Here is a 20,458-nt window from a genome sequence, read left to right as displayed (position 1 = left end):
CTTGCACCCAGGTCTGTCCATGGGTAGAGTTTCGGCATCCGGTCGATCACCCGGCACCCTGGGGACAAGGCTCTGTGAACGGCAGCGCAAAGGGGTCGAGGGGCCGTGGGCCAGGAGGCTTGGAGCAGAGCAGCTTCAACGGTGCACGGTGCGGCGGGGGAGGCAGGCGGACCCAAGAGGCGAAATGCGCAGGGATGCTGGGACCCCGGGCCATCTCCCTCGCAAGTTTGAAAACCCTACGCAGAGGGCAAAGGGCAGAACCGGCGTCGCGGAAGCCCGGATGAGAGACTGGTGGAGGCCTTGCGGCCCAGCAGAGTTCCATGAGGCCGTGAAGGATCGGAGGGAGGTCCCCCTGAGAGGCTCAGAGAGCACTGGGGACACAGAGCAGTTTGACAGCCTCCAGGAGATATCTAACCCGGGAGGGGAGCTCTCCCACCCCGGTAGAAGTGGAAGCCCTGAGGGGAGGTCCCATCCCCACGGAAGTCTGGAAGGGAGCGAAGGGCAGAAATCGGCAGGGCTGGGAGAGCTCCCGCCCGGGAGAGGAGAGCCTGGACCTTGGCCCCTTCCAGGACGGAAGTCCGGAAGGGAGAGAGGGGCCGAAAACGGCCTGGCTTGGAGATCTCCCGCCTCGGAGAGGAGCGTCCAGACCTCAGCCCCTTCTGGGACTGAAGTCCGTAAGGGAGAGAGGGGCTGAAAACGGCCGGGCATGGAGAGCTTCCGCCTGAGAGAAGGGGGTCCATACCTCAGGCCCCTCTGGGACGGAAGTCCGGAAGGGAGAGAGGGGCTGAAAATGGCCGGGCCATGAGCGCTCCTGCTCCGGTAGAAGTGGAAGCCCGGAGGGGTCCCTCCCCCAAGGAAGTCCGGAAGGGAGAGAGGGTCTCAGATCGGCCGGGCCGAGAGCGCTCCCGCCTGGGTGAGAGGGTCCCGACCGCCCCCCCTCCATGTGGAAGTCCTCAATGGAGTGACCTGCGGGAGTCCGCGGGACTCTGAGAGCTCAGGCCCGGCAAGGGGGGAGGCATCCGACCTCCCACGGTACCCGACGGCATCCTCGAAATATCGCAAAGTGCCCAGAACCCCTCTGGATGGGAAAGCGTAGGGCCGCTGAAGTCCCGATGAGAGCAGATCTGCCCCTCTGCGGCCGGGGGGAGTTCCGCAGGGCCGGCCCGGATCGGAGCGAAGTCCCCCGAGAGGCTCTGAGGGCATGGGCGACACGGCCCTGCCAGGCAGCCTCCAGGAGATCTGGGGGAGATGGGGACCGTGGAGCTCTTGTCCGGAAAGGAGCGGGCCGCGGAAGTCCCGATGAGAGCAGATCTGCCTCTCCGCAGCTTGGGGGAGTTCCGCGGGGCCGGCCTGGATCGGAGCGAGGTCCCCCGAGAGGCTCCAAGGGCACGGGGACACGGCCCTGCCAGGCAGCCTCCAGGAGATCTGGGGGAGATGGGGACCGTGGAGCTCTGGACTGGAAAGGAGCGGGCCGCAGAAGTTCCAATGAGAGTGGATCTGCCCCTCCGTGGCCGGGAGGAGTTCCTCGGGGCTGGCCAGGATCGGAGCGAGGTCCCCCAAGAGGCTCTGAGGGCACAGGGGACACGGCCCTGCCAGGCAACCTCCAGGAAATCTGGGGAGACGGGGACCGTGGAGCTCTGGACCAGAAAGGAGCGGGCTGTGGAAGTCCCAATGAGAGCGAATCTGCCCCTCCGCAGCCGGGGGTAGTTCCACGGGGCCGGCTGGGATCGGAGTGAGGTCCCCCAAGAGGCTCCGAGGGCATGGTGGACACGGCCCTCCCAGGCATCCTCCAGGAGATCTGGGGGAGATGGGGACCGTGGAGCTCTGGACCGGAAAGGAATGGGCCGCGGATGTCCCGATGAGAGTGGATCTGCCACTCCGCGGCCGGGAGGAGTTCTGCGGAGCCTGCCGGGATTGGAGGGCGGTCCCCCGAGAGTCTCCGAGGGCACGGCGGACACAGAACGATCCGGCAGCCTCCGGGAGATATCCAGCATGGGAGGGAAAGCTCTCCTGCCCGGGTAGAAGTGGAAGCCCGGAGGAGTCCCTCCCCCATGGAAGTCCGGAAGGGAGAGAGGGTCTGAGATCGGCCAGGTCGGTAGCGCTCTCGCCTGGGTGAGAAAGTCCCTACCGCCCCCCCAGGTGGAAGTCCTCAATGGAGCGACCTGCGGGAGTCCGTGGGACCCGAGAGCTCCGACCCAGCAAGGGGGGAGGCGTCCAACCTCCCCCGGTACCCGACGGCATCCTCGAAATATCGCAAAGTGCCCCGAGAGGCTCCGAGGGCATGGGGGACACGGCCCTGCCAGGCAGCCTCCAGGAGATCTGGGGGAGACAGGGACCGTGGATCTCTGGACTGGAAAGGACCGGGCCGTGGAAGACCCGATGAGAGTGGATCTGCCCCCCCGCAGCCGGGGGGAGTTCCGCGGGGCCGGCCGGGATCGGAGGTAGGTCCCCCGAGAGTCTCAGAGGGCACGGCGGACACAGAATGATCTGGCAGCCTCCGGGAGATATCTAGCCCGGGAGGGAGAGCTCTCCCACCCCAGTAGAAGTGGAATCCCAGAGGTGTCCCTCCCCCATAGAAGTCTGGAAGGGAGAGAGGGTCTCAGATCGGCCTGGCCGGGAGCGCTCCCACCTGGGTGAGAGGGTCCTAACTGCCCCCCCTCCAGGTGGAAGTCCTCAAGGGAGCGACCTGCGGGAGTCCACGGGACCCCGAGAGATCCGGACCAGCAAGGGTGGAGGTGTCTGACCTCCCCGGTACCTGACAGAGTCCTCAAAATATTGCAAAGTGCCCGGAACCCCCTGGACGGGAAAGCATAGGGCCGAGGAAGTTCCGATGAGAGCGGATCTTCCCCTCCGTGGCCGGGGAGAGTTCTGCACGGTCAGTCGTACTCCACGGGTCCTTCCCCCCAGTCGTCCGCTGGGCACGCATGATCCAGCACGATTTGGCAGCCTCCAGGAGTTAAGGGACGATGGGGCATCCCGTGGGGAGTGCGAGTCCGGGTCCCAGCCCCTCTTCCCTCTGCCCGCCCGCCGAGGTGCTGCTATCTGGTTGATCCTGCCAGTAGCATATGCTTGTCTCAAAGATGAAGCCATGCAAGTCTCAGTGCACACGGACGCTACAGTGAAACTGGGAATGGCTCATTAAATCAGTTATGGTTCCTTTGATCGCTCCACCGTTACTTGGATAACTGTGGTAATTCTGGAGCTAATACATGCTGACGAGTGCTGACCTTCCGGGGATGCGTGCATTTATCAGACCAAAATCAATCTGGGTCTCGGCCCGGCAGCTTTGGTGACTCTAGATAAACTCGGGCCGATCGCGTGCCCTCGTGGCGGTGACGCAACATTCGAATGTCTGCCCTATCAAATTTTGATGGCACTATCTGTGCCTACCATGGTGACCATGGGTAACGGGGAATCAGGGTTCGATTCTGGAGAGGGAGCCTGAGAAATGGCTACCACATCCAAGGAAGGCAGCAGGTGTGCAAATTACCCACTCCCGACTCGGGGAGGTAGTGATGAAAAATAACAATACAGGACTCTTTCGAGGCCCTGTAATTGGAATGAGTACACTTTAAATCCTTTAGCAAGGATCTATTGGAGGGCAAGTCTGGTGCCAGCAGCCGCGGTAATTCCAGCTCCAATACCGTATATTAAAGTTGCTGCAGTTAAAAAGCTCGTAGTTGGATCTTGGGTTCGGGCTGGCGGTCCGCCGCGAGGTGAGCTACCGCCTGTCCCAGCCCCTGCCTCTCGGCGCTCCCTCGATGCTCTTAACTGAGTGTCCCGGGGGTCCGAAGCGTTTTCTTTGAAAAAATTAGAGTGTGAAAAGCAGGCCCGTCACCTGAATACTTCAGCTAAGAATAATGGAATAGGTTCTATTTTGTTGGTTTTCGGAACTGGGGCCATGATTAAGAGGGACGGCCGGGGGCATTCGTATTGTGCCGCTAGAGGTGAAATTCTTGGACCGGCGCAAGACGAACGAAAGCGAAAGCATTTGCCAAGAATGTTTTCATTAATCAAGAATGAAAGTCGGAGGTTCGAAGATGATCAGATACTGTCTTAGTTCCGACCATAAACAATGTCGACTAGCGATCCGGCTGCGTTAGTCCCATGACCCACCGGGGAGCTTCCAGGAAACCAAAGTCTTTGGGTCTGACTATAGAGTCACCTATTACTAGTGTGTTAGGTATGTTATTTTGCCTTAAGGGCTGTGATTGCGTGGCACACTGGTTTTGTGAAGTATGTGTTTCATGGTTTGTGTTGTGGGTGGAGGTTGCTTGGATGTCTGCTTTGGAGGTCTCTGTTGCTTTTGCAGATTTTTATTTAGAGCTTCTGAGTATGTTTTCGTGTATGTATGTGTGTTTTTTGCCGGTGCTGATTTAATGGGTCTATGTGAGACTGGTGGTGTGATGCAAATATTTCCCTTCTCCTCTTGACTGTCTGATCCAGTCTTGGTTTGGGAGAGCTTAGCATCCAGTTTGGCTGTATAATTGCATCTCTCGCATGTATTAGTGCTTGGTGGTAGGAGGAGAGGGTTGTCTGTGTACATGACGCAGTTCTAACATTGTCTCAAAATGCCCAGCTTCACCAGTTGGACTAGACAGTACACCTGAAACTGCCCTTTGGACATGCCTGGATAGGTACAGTGAACTGTTTTACTGATTGGCTGGTAAGGTTGAATAAAGAGCCTTGTCCTTCTGTACAGTATAGCGGAGGTCTAGTGCTAGGGTTTATAAGTTCTTGCTATGAGTTTTGAGGAACTGCCAGGCTGAGAAATGAATGATTTGAGTGCTTAAGTTGAAAGTTTGCCTAGTTATAAGGGAAAAATTGAAGAGGAGGCTTTGCGGAGCCAGGAATAGTTATACCCTAGCTAACCAGTGCTGCCTGGCATGCAAAACTGGGCAACTGCATTTTTTTATAGCAGGGAAGTGAAAGAGATAGAAATTAGCCCAAAATGACCAATAAACTACTAATTTCTGGGCTGATACCACTCCTCCAGGGACAGATAGGCTGCTCAAACTCCCTTATCTCATAGATGAACAGAGAAACTTCCTTCTATCCAATAAGGTATTATGGGCAAACACAGAGACTTGTAACATAGCCCTGAATTCAGCACTAACCTGAAAACTGGACTATACTAGCTTAGAAAGGCAGGAAACAAGTATATTTTTTATTGTTTTGCTTTTTTTCGGAAAGTAAAGCAGATACAATAAAAAAAAAACATTTTAAATGCACAGAAAATGATATGTATTGTTATATATCTCAGATCAGAGTTGTAGTCAATGCCCCTAGTAATAAAGTTGGAAGAAATACAAATACAGTAAAAGCAGATGAATAAAGTGCAATATATATATATATATATATATATATATATATATATATATACACATAAATAAATATATATATATATATATATATATATATATATATATATATAAAAACAATAGAAAACGAAAACAAGTTACCCAATTAACCAGAAAAAAGCTCAAAACTGATCCCTGTTACAGCAGTCTTAAATCAGACAAGTTCTAACTGCACACTCCTGCCACCAAGGTGCAGGGAAACCTTCTCCAAAAACAAAAGATGGCCTGGATCAGTGCTCAAGTTATACAAACAAAGCTAGATTCAGCAGTCCTGAATCTGGTTTATGCTACACAACAAGGCACACCAATTTCAGAAAGAAACAGTTCAAATAAGCAGGCAATAAGCCTGTGACTAGAAATTCCCAGCTCAGAAGGGCAGAATCCAGCCTCTCCTCCCACAAGAGTGCAGACCACAAACCTTCTTAATGTAGAATAACTGGTCTGAAGCCCAAGTGCTTAAACCAGAACTAATACACTTTTAAAATAGCAGACACTGAGCCTTCAATCAGCAATTCCCAGCTTCTTAATGTAAAACAAGTATAAAGCCCAAGTGCTTAAACCAAAAGACTTAGAATAACAGTTATGATTTAATCACATTACTACCAAGCAGTAATAAATGCAGCAGAGTGGTGCAGCGGTAGCATTGTTGCCTCACAGCAAGAGGTTCTTCCATTCGATTCTCGGCTGGAGCACCTTCTGTGTGGAGTCTGCATGTCCTCTCCACGGTCGAGAGACATTCGAAAGATATGCGCAAATGGGTGTGCCTTCATTGAAGGTTGGGCATTGAGCTGGCACCTCGGATCCGTACAAATCTACTGCCAATCATTAGTGGACTGGAGTTCCACTGTGGCGATCCCTAACTGGGAAAAGTCAAAAGAAGAAGAAGAACTTTTAGGAAGAGGCAAAAGCAAAATAAAGTAGGAGGAAACACAAATACAGTAAATGCAGATGAATAAAGTACAATTTTTTGATAGTAAAGTGCAAGGAGAGAGTTTGGTAGTAGTATTTCTTCACTACTAAGCAAAGGTTTAACTTTCATTCCTACAGCACATTCTTGAATTGATTCAGTTTTAATTGATGTGAAAATGTTTTTGAGGAAATTGAACTTTAAAATTATGTTTAAGGATATTAATTACATGTATAATTCTAGTGTTTTATGCAGAAGTACTGTTTTTAACCATGTTTATTCTACTCCTTTGATTATCTTTGAAAAAATATGTGAATTTGACATTAGGATATTATTAACCAACAGAATTAAGGATGAATTAATAGTTAACAATTTAACAAATGTGGAAGGGAAACTGTTATTTGAATTAAGCCATAATAAGGAAATCAGGCTCATGAAGTCTGATAAGGGCAGCGGAATAGTTGTCATGACTAAAACTGACTATTTAGACAGGATCTGCAGTTATTTGTTTGACAATGACTATTATGAACAGACTTCTATAAATTTCATTAATGCCTCTTATGACAAAATTAGATATAATTTGCAGGATATGATGGATCAAGGCAGAATTACTAGGGAGATTTTTGAATTTTTGCAGGTTAGGTTTCCAAAAATATCACTGATATTCGGCATTCCAAAAATACATAAGTGCGTCATGGACCCACCAATGAGACAGATTGTGAGTGCAAGTACATCATGTCAGTACATACAATATGGAACATACATTTAAGTTTATGGTCCTTGAGGTGGTCAATGAAGGCCCCCGTGGGGGAGACATTCAAAATAAAGTGGAAATATCAGAAGTAAAATGGATAATACTAATGAGGTCACCACCCCTCATATCTGAAGAATAGAGTCTTTAGATGATATACTGATAGATTTTTATCTTATTTTTATTATTGATATATATATATATATATATATATATATATATATATATATATATATATATATATATACTTTTATGTTTTGTGCTTTTGTATTTTATACATTGTGCCTTTAAGAAAGTTTCCATTTGATATTTTGAATGGATAGGTTAATTGGAAATGGAGGCTTATTGGCTATGATTAGTTAAAAAACTGTAATGGAGATATGTTTTACACTGTCTGATGAAGCGGCAGTGTTAGCCATGAAAGTGCTCACAATAAACTTTTTTATGCTTTTATTTTGCCTTGGGTTGATCTACCAGTGTTTTTTTTGTGCACATCTATTACACACCCTATGGCAGTTTTTATTGACAAAAAAGTAAAAAAAAATATTAAACTTACATGAACACATTGTCAAAGATTCATGGGATCTTCTATATAAACTAAAGGAGGTTAAATATACCACTAGACTTTTTTTGTTACTATAGATGTTGTCAGTTTGTTTAATGTCATTCCTCATGATTATGGGATGGAGAAATTTCATGAATTTTTAATGGATGCTGGGGTTTTCACTGGCAGTGATATTAACAGTCTTGATACATTATTGGAAATGGTTTTGAATAATAACTTTGTATATATTGACGGGCAATATTTTCACCAAAAGAAAGGGGTAGCAATGGGCTCGTCATGTACCCCTGTATTTGCCAACATAGTTTTGCTGCAATGGGAAAAGTAATATATATTCAACAACACCAATAACCCTCCATGGCAATTATATGCCAGATTTCTGGATGATATATTTATTGCATGGGAAGAGGATATATTACGTACAACTAGGTTTATTGAATACCTACATTCCACAACTTCATTCTTAAAATTTACTTATACATATAGTAAAGAAGAAATTAATTATTTGGATGTATTAGTTAGTAAGGATCATGAAAACATTTGATACAGAGTACAATTTACAGAAAGAAAACTTATTCTAATAGATTGTTGCATTTCTCTAGTTGCCACCCAATGCATCAGAGAAAAGGAATTATTAAAGGGCAGTTTATTAGACTGGCCCGTATGATTACTGAGGGTAATACCTTTTTGAGTGAATGTTCAAAATTAACCAACATGTTTTTAGTTAGGGGGTATCCATTAGATCTTATTAATCAAATGGCCAGTGAGGTCATTATTAAAAAAAATGAAGGGGCTATTAAACCTATAATGTTTTTGGAAGAAAATCCATTTCAGGCTACTAAGACCAATAAAGAGCATTGTTGTTCCTTTATTACTGCATATACAAAAGAGTGTGAACAAATCCAAACAATATTAAGAAAAAATTGGAACATTTTTTAGGAATTTTGAAGGAACATTAGATATTTTGGGACTTAGATCAAACTTTGTTACTAGAAGAGCGAAATGTCTTAAGAACTTCCTAGAACTGAAAGATACCCCAGGAACTAATGTTAGCGTGAGAAGTAATGGAACATTTAGGTGTGGTACTTGCATACAATGTTCTGATATTTTGGAGAAAGATGTTGTGATAGTTAACAATATTAAGATATGTACTAATTTCCATTTCACATGTGAAACTGTAGGGGTTATATATTTGGCTACCTGTAAAAAATATTCTAGCTTCTATGTGGGAAAGACTGTCCGTCAATTTAAGGATAAAATATATGAACATCTTAGTGACATTAAAACTAAAAAAAGCACTAATTCATTATAGTGCCACATAGAGAAGAACCCGGACCATGGTTTCTTAATTTTTAGGATTGAAGTTGTCCCTAAAAATGTTTGACGGGGACCATAGAGGGATTTAATTGAGTATAAGGAACTATGTTGGCAGTTAAAATTAAATGCAAGCACATTTCCAGGGTTAAATGATTCAATCTCAATTGCCAGCATTTTAAGGTTATTGTCTTATAAGGTTTAGTTATGTAATTGTTTTATAATGTTTACATTTATTATTTATTACTTTAGAAATGGTAAGAAGCTATTTTTTCATGTTATTGGTGATTTTTAGTCATGTGACTTTGTGGTAGGGATATTTAAGTCAGTTATTTTTAGTTGAACATGATTCTGATAAAGTTTATGTTATAAACTTAATGAAAGTGCAAAATCCTTGCTGTGTTTTTTGATTAAATCGATTTGTGTGGAATTGGACTGTTTTTCTTCCATTTTTCTTTGTTGGTGTTGGTTACCAGTTTTGTCTTGTGTGGTTGGATAGACATATAAATATATATCTGTACTGACTATAAATTTAATACATTTGAGGGCATTAGCATGGAGTGCTTTCAGATTATCTTATATGCCAACAAATAATGATATGCAATGAATTATGAATGGTTATGTGTTTTTACAATAAAAGTTATGCTGCAATCCTTAAAATAATTAACAAAACAACATGATGAGCATCAATCTTGTTCCAATGCACTGCATTTTATTTCATATTTTGAAATCACAACATTGGTGTAAGTAATTTGCCTGTAATTAGTGGCATTTAAATTTTTTAGTATTGTGACAGTGCAGTCCACTATAGCTAGACACTTGCACAAGAGGTTACACAGATATTACAGCTCTTCCTTACTTTTGCATAGTTCAGAATGCCACAAAATTATAACATATAAGCCACTGGCAGCAACATAGCTGTCATTTGGATGACCTGTTTATCATTATGTGTACTGCCATTAGTCAGAATAATGTCATACCACGGCACAGTACCATTAGTAAACAACAGTGCAGTCACTCATGTTCTACTCAGATCTAGTGCATTATTATGACAGTCAACTCATCAAGCACAAGCTTATCATGTTAAGGCTCTCAAAATAATTAATCTTTTGAAAATCCCACAAGTTAACACATCATATTATGACTTACGGTGAGATAGTTCACATATAGAAAATCATAAAAAGTAAGAATTTTTACTGGAGTCAAAGCCTCTTTCATTCATCATGTTGAGGAAAAATGACTCTAAACCAGTTCTTCCATTGTTACTCCAGCTCTACTCAGTGGCATACCGCCTGCTCAGAGGCGATCTGTGCCTGATGTATAAAGCAATGTCCAACCCAGAATTAATGGACATGCTGCACCTCAGAAAATCCAAATCTCATCGAGCCATGCGCTTGAGAGACTTGAACCTCAGCACTGAAATAAATAGGACATGCTGGAGGGACAGATTCATAACCCAGAGGCTCCCTTCACTCTGGAATAAAATCCCAGTCCAGGTTAAGCAGAGTCCCTCATTGACTCTCTTCAAGAGGAATCTTGATGAGTGGATGGGAGATCGTAGGTTTACCCCGGGTATCACTTCTGTGTCACTGTTAGACAGAGGCACAGTATACTAACCTCGAAAAAGGGCATAGCAAAATTAATTTAAAATGGGTGGCGAAAGCCAAACACACTCTGGCTAGGCTTATAAATGCCCTAGGGCAGATAGCCTAGTATGAACCTATGAACTTATGAACCTATGAACCTACTAATAAGACATTTGGCTCTATGTCATATGATCGACAGCTGAATTGATCAACCCTCAGAACATAGATCACAGTAGATCAAAACAGCCAAAGATCTAGTAAGATGCCTGCCACATTCATTATGTCAAAATGGGTCTTAACCTTTCCCAGCTGTAGTGCAATCTTGGAGTTAGTATATATAATTAGTAGGGAGTGTTGTAGTACAAGAGGCCTTGCCCCCCTGCATAAACAGTGTTGTAATAGTGTTTTGTTTTTGTTCAATCTTTTGCAGTTCTGATGTTCTGTGAATGAGGTTCTGAAGGTTGACTATTTTAGCAGTCAGTTTTATGGCATAGTCCTATTCCACCTACCCTCTCTTACATATACTAACTTTAATACTGTACTAACAATGAAATAAGGTAATGGCAATCTTTATTTAGAGAACATTGATCTCTGCATACAGAACTGATTTCCCCCAGTTTGTCACTACAGCAGGGCATGCTAATTTTAATATTTTGAGAAGTGGGACATTTAATGAATGAACCTCAACTAAGGGACACACAAGTTGTCAGATGATACAATGGACTCCAGATGCCTGTTTTCTATTAGTAACAAATGAAAAGCCTACAAATGTTATAGTGCACCACTGTCAGTGAGGAATGCAGCTGTGAAACACACGCTGTGGCCCCTGTCAGCACCATGTGGAGTAACATAAAAAGATAACACTACTCTACATCTTAGAAGCAGGGTTTACCACTAACAGTCAGTAAGATTCATCTGTCCATTCACATGTGCACAGTTATAAGTCACAACTTTTCAATCAAATGCACGTTACTGCATGGAGCAGTATATCAGTCACAAGCATGCCATTCTTTTTGGCACTGCTATATATCGGAATGGAACCCATGTGCTACATGCTACAATTAGTGCATGTTAATTTTGATATACTGACAATAACCCTTCTTATCTATGGCTTTTCAATGGTTTTATAAACTGGTGAAAAACTACAACAGTGCTGTTGGGCAGCTATATCCTATCTCTATAATTTACTTGTTTACAATCTCCCCCTTCCTATCTAACATTTACTGTACTGTTCCCATATTTTTATAAAACCTGCCTTTTCTCTGTCTTCAAATATGTATACCTCTCTTCCTCCATGCTAACATCATGCTACACAGTCAACATTGATGCATTCTTTTCTCCTCTTTGTATTCTGATATTAGCATTGCATCTATTTACATCTTGCCCTCCCATTATAATTGTATCTACTCTCCTCTCCTGTCCCTTCTTCCTACTCTAAAAAGACAATTTGTAATCTTGTATGTTTTTATATTGTCTGTACTCTAATAATCAAGTTTATTTCTACACTGTATATGCACATTTGTATTGTTTTGATTTACTGTATTATGTACTATTTTATTTTATTGTTTAATGTTAAAATTGTTATGACTTGGAGCTTTCCTCCCTGGGTCTCCACTGGAAAAGATAATTTGTTTTGCCCTGTCACACTATCCTGGTGAACAAATGCAATAAATAAATAAATAAATAAATAAATAAATAAATAAATAAATAAATATAAATAAATGCTCTAGAGTTCATCTGAGACACTTCTTATATGTTATAATCAGGGAGCCATAAATATGATAAACAAACATTCATCCCTAATCAGTGACAGAGGAATACTTCAGAATTGCTCCATAGCAGTATTTTTGTTTGTTTTGTTTTCTTCAAAAAGTAACATTAAGGGGTGTGGCCAAGATGGCTAACTGAGAGCATCAACTGGTAAAAGCTCTGTGACTGGAAACTTTTCTCTGACTGCAAATATAATAAAACAGTTACAATTTTGAGAAACTTGTTGATAATGTTATTCATTAGTAGTCAGACAAAAGATTTATAGCTTCAAGTTCTTCAAAAGCTCTAATGTTCCTGTCAGAATTTTCCTGTCTCCTTCAGAGAGAAGAGACTTCAACATGAGGCACTCAAAAATGGTATTCAGGATTCTTGTGTTAAAAAGACATCCAGTCAATAACATCTAGTATACAGGATATATTACTTAAAATAGACACATTGGATACCAAAATACTGTAGAACGTTTCAAAGAAGAGACCAGAAAGAAGATGGGATATTTAGAATTTCTTATGAAACATCAAAGTGCAAAAATCAGCAGTATGGAAGAAGCTTTAAATGATCATGAAGGGAGAATAACTGAAGGTGAGTTAAAGACTGAATTTCTTTTAAAACAAAATAATTGGCTAATAGATAAAATTGATGATTTATAAAATATACTGGGATGATATAACAGAAAAGAATTTATGGTTTACCTGAAAAGTATAAGGGAGACATAACAATAAACTTCTTAACAAGGTGGCTACATAAAATATTAAATCTACCCAAAACTTTATGTTTTGTAATTGAAAGGGCACATAAATCCCTGAGAGAATTTGAAGAAGGAAAACTCACTCCCACTTTCAATTATAGTTAAGTTTATGTCTAGCTCAGAAAAAAAGATCAAATATTTAAAACAGCATGGTCCAGCTCACCTATTAAAATAAGTGAACATGTAGTCAGATTTGACAATGATGTTTCCAGTAAAGCAATGAGTAAAAGAAAACCTTGGTTCACACTGATCAAGGAACTTAAAAAGAACAATATTAAAGACACTTTGGTGTTTCTTGCAAAGATTAATTATTTCTTTCTGAATAAACTAAAATGTTTGACACACTGGAGGAGGCATCCCCTTTTGTTAACAACAATAAAATCCTTAATAATAATGAGAAATAAAGTGGAAGAGTATATTCCTCAATAGACAGAGTGAGCTGAATTCCTTAAAAACTGCTTCTAAAATTAAAAAGCTTAAAAGCAAGTAACTTTTATACACTGACTGCAGGACTTTTATTTTCTGAAACAATAGATTTAAACTTTAAGTAAAAAAAATTGTATTGGACTTAAGCTTCAAAACATATCTAAGTATGGATTTATATTTTAAGCTAAAATAATTTCATGATGAGGAATATAAATCATTAGTTTTACTGTATTTACAGTGAAAAACTTAATATATTTCATTTAACTAAACTTATAAGTGCATTTCTGAATTATAAGCAATATAATTGGTAACTTTAAGACTATATAAGTTAAGAATTTTATTTTACTTGTTCAACTTGTTTAGCATGTGCATTGCTGGGTTAACAGAATGTCAGATCTAAGCAATATGCTAATTAGAGGTGTTAAGGTGCTGGTGATCTTCTTTTCGTTGTTCCTGTGTAACACATTCCTTTCACTGATCATTTATAAAGCTAATTATTAAAAAGCTTCAGAACAAAATAATGTTCCAGTTGTGCCAGAATGATGAATTCCTGCCTGTCTTACTTCCCACCTTGAGCTGTTCTGAAGAAAATCTAAGTCAAAGTTCATCACTGATGTCTGTGAAAATAGGAACTTTCTTTTTCTTTTTTCTTTTTTCAAATATATATGTGAAAAATCTACTCAAATAGCATATTTTTTTCTTTTCTTAGAAGTAAAGAACTAATAAAACAAAAGCTTTTAGATTGAGCCATTGTTGACATAAAATTTACTTACATTTTACTGAATGTTAATAGCTTATGCTGTAGTGTTATTAACTCTAACTATAGATATTAATGGAAATAATTAAAGTTAGATGCTTGTTACTGATTAGAACAGTTTAAAACAATTAAAAAGAATGAGAAACTTACACAGGAAATTAGCAGCCCTGTGTGCTGTGTGTTATCATTTTCACATGCAGTAATCAAATTCTAATGTCAAGATGTGAAACTTAGATCAAAGCAGCAGTTCACAATGAGTAAAACTCACATTCAAATTAAACAAGCATGAATTCTTTATCTATGGTCAAGACTGCTTGTAATACTAGAATTAATAAGAAGAATAAACATCTTATGAACAATATCCATATGTACAGGGAATGAAATATCTACTATGTAAAATTAATAAAAGAGCAGCAGCAGTAAGTGAGAATGTATACACACACTATAATCTCTTATAGAGAGCTGCTGATCAAATAACTCTTTCATGGGAGATTTTAGAAATGCAAGTTATATAGAATAAGGTGCAATATTAGTGGGCAAATAAGGCAGAAAAATATATTTAAATAACAAACTGCTTATAAGAAAGATATGTATTACATATACCTTCAAATGGCAGCAATACGAATGTATAAGCGGGAATTCTTTATATATGGTCAAGATTGCTTGTAATAATAGAATTAATAAGAAGGGTAAACATCTTATGAACAATATGCATATGTACAAGGAGTGAGATATTTACTATGTAAGATTAGTAAAACAGCAGTATCAGTAAGTTAAAAATATACACACATACTGTAATCTCTAATAGAGAGATGATGATTAAATATCTCTTTCACAGGCAATATTAGAAATACAAGTTATATAGAATAAGGTACAATATTAGTGGGCAAACAAGACAGACAAAACATGTTTAAACAAACTGCTTAAAATAAATATATGTGTTACTTATACCTGCATGTGGTGGAAATGTCAATGTAAAAGATCTCATATAATTAGCATACAAAATCATATAAAATATTTGAAAATATCCTGAAAGCTGACATTTGAAGCTTGGTCATGTGAACCTTGAAGATTTTTCCACATTGTTTTTTATTAGATTCACTAATACTACCTGAAATAACCCATTTCATAATTCAGAGCTAAAATTTGAGTGTTATATTGCTGAATCAGTACTTCCAGTTTGATACAAAGTAAAGTGGATTTTTCAATATGTTTGAACCCAGGAAGGGAGAATGGGGGTTTCAGTTAAACACATTGTAACTTTTGAATACAATATGGACTGCAATTTTTTTTACTTCATAGAAATAGCAAGACATTGTCTCAGTAATGTACATATTAGTTTAAAAGCTAAAGGATTTTTAAATATGTTGACATTTATCGTATTAAAATGCTACACAATTTAGTTTAAAAGCTAAAGGATTTTCAAATATGTTGACATTTATCATATTGAGTGTTACACAATTTTGAGAACTAGACACATACTTTTAAAATTAATTCAGAGCTTTTGTTAGAGCTATAAACTATGTGTATATCTTTTAGCATGGTGAATATATATGTGTATTTATTTTCATTTTGTTTAATAGTTTAGTATGATAAGATTACCTGCCACTTGTAATTTTACAGATATCTTTATCTTTTCAGGACTCATTATGTTCTACTTATTTATTTAGCGATTCAGTTATAATAATCTTGAATGAGTAAATAATTTAGGAATATTTAATGGATAATTTATACTACTATTATATAAGTAGGTAATACACTGTTTATTGGTTTAGTTAATATTTGTGATTAACAGAAAATAATTATTAAACTTTTATGTAGTAATGGAGAATAGTTTTAAATGAGAACATATATAACTAAATTAATAGTCTCATTACTTTTCACTTATATGTTATATTATATTAATTGTTTGTAAGTCACAGTAGCATTTGGCTATTTTTTTGGTGAATTTTTTAGGCATTGGTTGCTAGAGAGATAGTATAGCAGTTTGTCTGTTTGGTATCCATAGTAGGTTGTGTTTTATTAGTATACAGTTAAAGTTGTAGACTTGTCTTTGTTTTTGTTTTCAAGTTTTAGTAGTTTAGTTTGTAGAAACGAAGGATTCATAAAATGTGGAGTGTTAACATAGTGTTGAAGGACTTCATTACAGTCCTTATACAATTAAATTAGTATGTTGGATAAATGTGTTATATTATCTTTTAAAATAAATATTTTTAAATACACAGTATTGATAGTTTTAATCTATTAATGATGAATGTAAATGGTTTAAATAATGGCAACAAATGGTCATTAATGAGATATCTAAAATTAAATGAAGGATACATTATATTCTTGCAAGAGACTCACTTTATAGATAAAAATATACAATATTTAAATAAAATAAGTTATAAAATGTTATCATTTGCTTCTTTTAACAAAAAGAGGAGAGGAACAGCTATACTCAGGAGAACATCTACTGCAATGCGTAAGGTCATGGAATCCATTAATGGTCTCAAATAAATGGATACATATGTAATAATTAAATATAATGGCAAACTCTAAACATTAGCTAATTTTTACTGTATAGCTGGAATAGTTGCACATGTGAAAGGATCACTTAAATGTATTACAAACTTATTGGAAGGGTAGTTTATTTCTGGCAGGGGCTTTTAACTACATATATAGTGCAGAAGATACAAGTGAACAGAAGAAAGCTAAAATTATGGTAGCATCTAAAGCACTAAACAGATGGATTCATAATAATAATTTAGTTGATTTAATAGAAAAAGCAAAAAACAAGTCATTGCTCTTCACTCATTATTCTTATGTGCATGGTATGCAAACTAGAATTGATAAGATTAAGGCCTCTACAGATTTACTTAATAAAGTTAATTATTTTAAAACTATTCCTTGTCCTTTATCTGATCATAATGCACTAAGTATTCATATATTAAAGGATATAAGGATATTTCATACTATTTATAGAATCCTGGTATATATAATGAAATTAAAAGTGTATTTTTTATTTTTTTAATGATAATGGTCAGGTTAGGAAAGTCATACTACGAGACTCCTTAAAAAATGCATACTAAAGATAGAAAGGAAAGATGGGCTAGTAATAAAATAAAAGATTGGAATAAAGAGTTGTTAGAGACACAAGATGAAATGCACAAGGTTGTGTTTGAACAACCAGAAAAGAAATTAGTCAATATTGAAGTCATTAAAATATTAATGGCCAAATATTAAACAGCTTTAAAGCATAAAGTAGAGATAGCTTTAGAAAAAAATTGCATTGTTATGAGATGACTTCAAAAAATCTAGCTAGATTAGCTAATAGATCTCAAGATGTTAATCAAAAATGCACAAGTCAATAATATCCAAAATCATCACACTCATAAACTTTTTCAGATATAGAGGAAATGCGTCATATTTTTTAACAGAAATCCATGAGGCTAATAAGATAAAAATAATAATCCAGATGATTACAAATTTGACAATTGTTAAAAGAAAAATGTTACTAGTATAAACTTAATGATCAACAAATATCTCTGTTGAATAAATTTATTACCCTGATAGATGTTAAAAAAGCTTTAATAAAAAATAAATGTGGTGAAGCCCCAGGGTTAGATGGTTTAAGTATCAAATTATATAGTCTATTTCCATTAAGTATTTTAGAATTACTTAGTGATGTTTTCAGAATAATTCTAAGTAATAAAATAATTCCTCCATAATGGAAATTTTCTATAATCTCACCTATACTTAAACAAGGAAAGGATAAAAAGTTAGTCTCCTCATATACACCTATTTCATTATTAATATAGACTATAAAATATTTACATGCATTTTTGCCCCAAGATTAACAGATAAAGTAGATACATTAATTAATAAATATCAAACAGGAGTTATAGTCAATAAATTAATGTATAATATAAAAAGGGTAGTAACTTTCTTAGATTTAGCAAAAGGAATGATGTTGGCTCTAATCTGGTATGGAGAGAGTCTTTGATTCTCTAGATTTGAACTACTTGTTTAAAACTTTAGAAGTGTTTGCATTTCCAGAACATTTTTTTGGAAAATTAAAAAAATGAATATTAAAAAATCTGTATAGAGACTCCTAAGCATGTGTTAAAATTGTAACTTAAATTTCTCAAGGATTTATTTTAAACAATGGCACAAAGCAAGGGTGTCTCTTGCCCACTCTACCATTTGCATTAGTTATCAATCTCTTAGCTAATAGTATAAGAAGCAATGAAAAAAAATGACAAGGACTGTTAAATCTAAAATACAGCTTTTTGTAGATGATAGTTTACTAACTATAGGTGATCTGAATTATTCAACTGAAGAAATAGATGAGGAAATTGAAAAGTTTGAAAAAGTATTGCTGCTGAAATTTAATAAACTGAAACTTTAGTGTTAAATCAATTACTGGATATTAAGTTTAAACATAAATATAAATATAATTGGAAACTACAAGAGTTAAAATATTTTGGAATAAAAATCTGTCAAGCTGTGAGTAAGATTACAAATAATTTTGAAAAAATAATTGAAGAAGTGTTACTTTTTTTAAAAACTGGATTTTTTTTACTTTAGATGATTGGTTAGTACTTATTAAAATTATTATATTATCCAAGATTATATACATGTTGCATTCAACAGCTTTAAAACCTGACAAAAATGTTTAAAGAAAATGGAAAAAATGTTAACTTCATTCTTATGATATGCTGAAAGTTGAAAATTGCTAATAGAAAAAATATAAGATTATGGGAGTATGGTGGTATTAGTTTCCCAGATGTAGAATCTTATTCTATTGCTGCAAATTTTAACTTTATTATAATCTGGATATATTCGACTTACACTAGTTAGTGGAAAATGATTCAGGAACAGATTTTGCAAAATTCTTAGAAATTTATGAAATATAATAAATTAGAATCGTAACAATCCTTTCATCTAGTTGATAAAATTTACCTTAGAAGGAAATGTATTTAAATATTTAACTCTGCATATATGAAAACAATTTGTAAAACAGTTAAGAAATATGTTTTTAAAATTCTATTCATATCAAAATGGAAATGTTGGGGCTTTTCCACTGCACACACCTCTAGATTTAAGGAACAATGTTAAAATAAATTTACTAGAAAGCAATGTATTAATATTATGGTCTGATTACTTTGAAAAAGGAAAATCTGTCACCAGAATATTTAATGAAAGATTAATAGTTGGATAAATATGTTAACCGGTTAATATTATCTACCAGCAAGAAATTAAATGAATGTGTAGGTTATATGAATGAAGAGGAGCAGAAGACTCTTTCCCCATCATATAAATATATGAATGCTATCATCGAGGGTAATGTGACACTCTAAGGAATGCTTGTCCAAGTTATATAAGTTAATTATAAATAATAATAATTTTGATGCAGAATTCTGGAACTTTTTAGATAGTGTTGAAATGAGTGACTCAATAGATGATAAGTATAAAACTTTGTTGCTTAAACATCTTCAAGCTTATACTGTAAAGTTTTTATGGGAAATATATACATAGAATGTATGTTGCTCTCTATTAAATAGCTAAGTTTAGTAAAACAACTTAATTGGTCTGTTGGAGATTTAGTAAAGATTTAGTAAAGATGTAAAACCCGATTGGACACACATGTTTATGTACTGTGAAAAATTAAATGCATATTGGGAAGAGATAAGTATTCTTTAAATGAGTTATTGTTTGATAATTGTTCTTTAACTAGATCAGTAATACTAATGGATGTTCCACTTCCTTAATCTGCAAAAGACAAACAACAAAAGCTGTTCTTGAGTCTCCTGGCAGTTGCTAGAAAAGATATTACAAAAATTGGTAATGGAATTCAGTTCCTACATTCAAAGAATATTTAACTATAACAACAATACTGTGTAAAACTGAAAAAGAAGTGATCAGAACAAGAGTTATAAATCATACTAAGACTTTTAGTAGTTGAAATAGCCTTGAAATGTTGCTAATGAAATATAAAGACTCTTAATGTATTAATTGTATAAGATTACCTTGATGATTCAATGTATTCCTTGTGATGTTGAATTTCTTCCTTTCTGTGTATATATTACAAATATGTTAAATTAATAAAAAATGTTCTTAAAAACGTAACTCTAAACAGTTTTTGCAAAGATAAGTGTGTCATAGTGTTCAGTTATTTGATTCAGAAAGAGATGATTTTTTGTAAACCAAAATAATTACTCATTGAGTTTCTCTTCTAGTCTATGCTATATTTTTTGGTGGGGGTGTGGGGTTGGTCCTGTATCAGTTGCTAGTTTTC

The sequence above is a fragment of the Protopterus annectens genome, chromosome 2.part2, assembly GCF_019279795.1.
Source record: "Protopterus annectens isolate FY-2018-M chromosome 2.part2, PAN1.0, whole genome shotgun sequence".
NCBI lineage: Eukaryota > Metazoa > Chordata > Ceratodontiformes > Protopteridae > Protopterus > Protopterus annectens.
The sequence above is the reverse complement of the archived record's forward strand: the minus strand, read 5'-3'. Positions refer to the sequence as shown.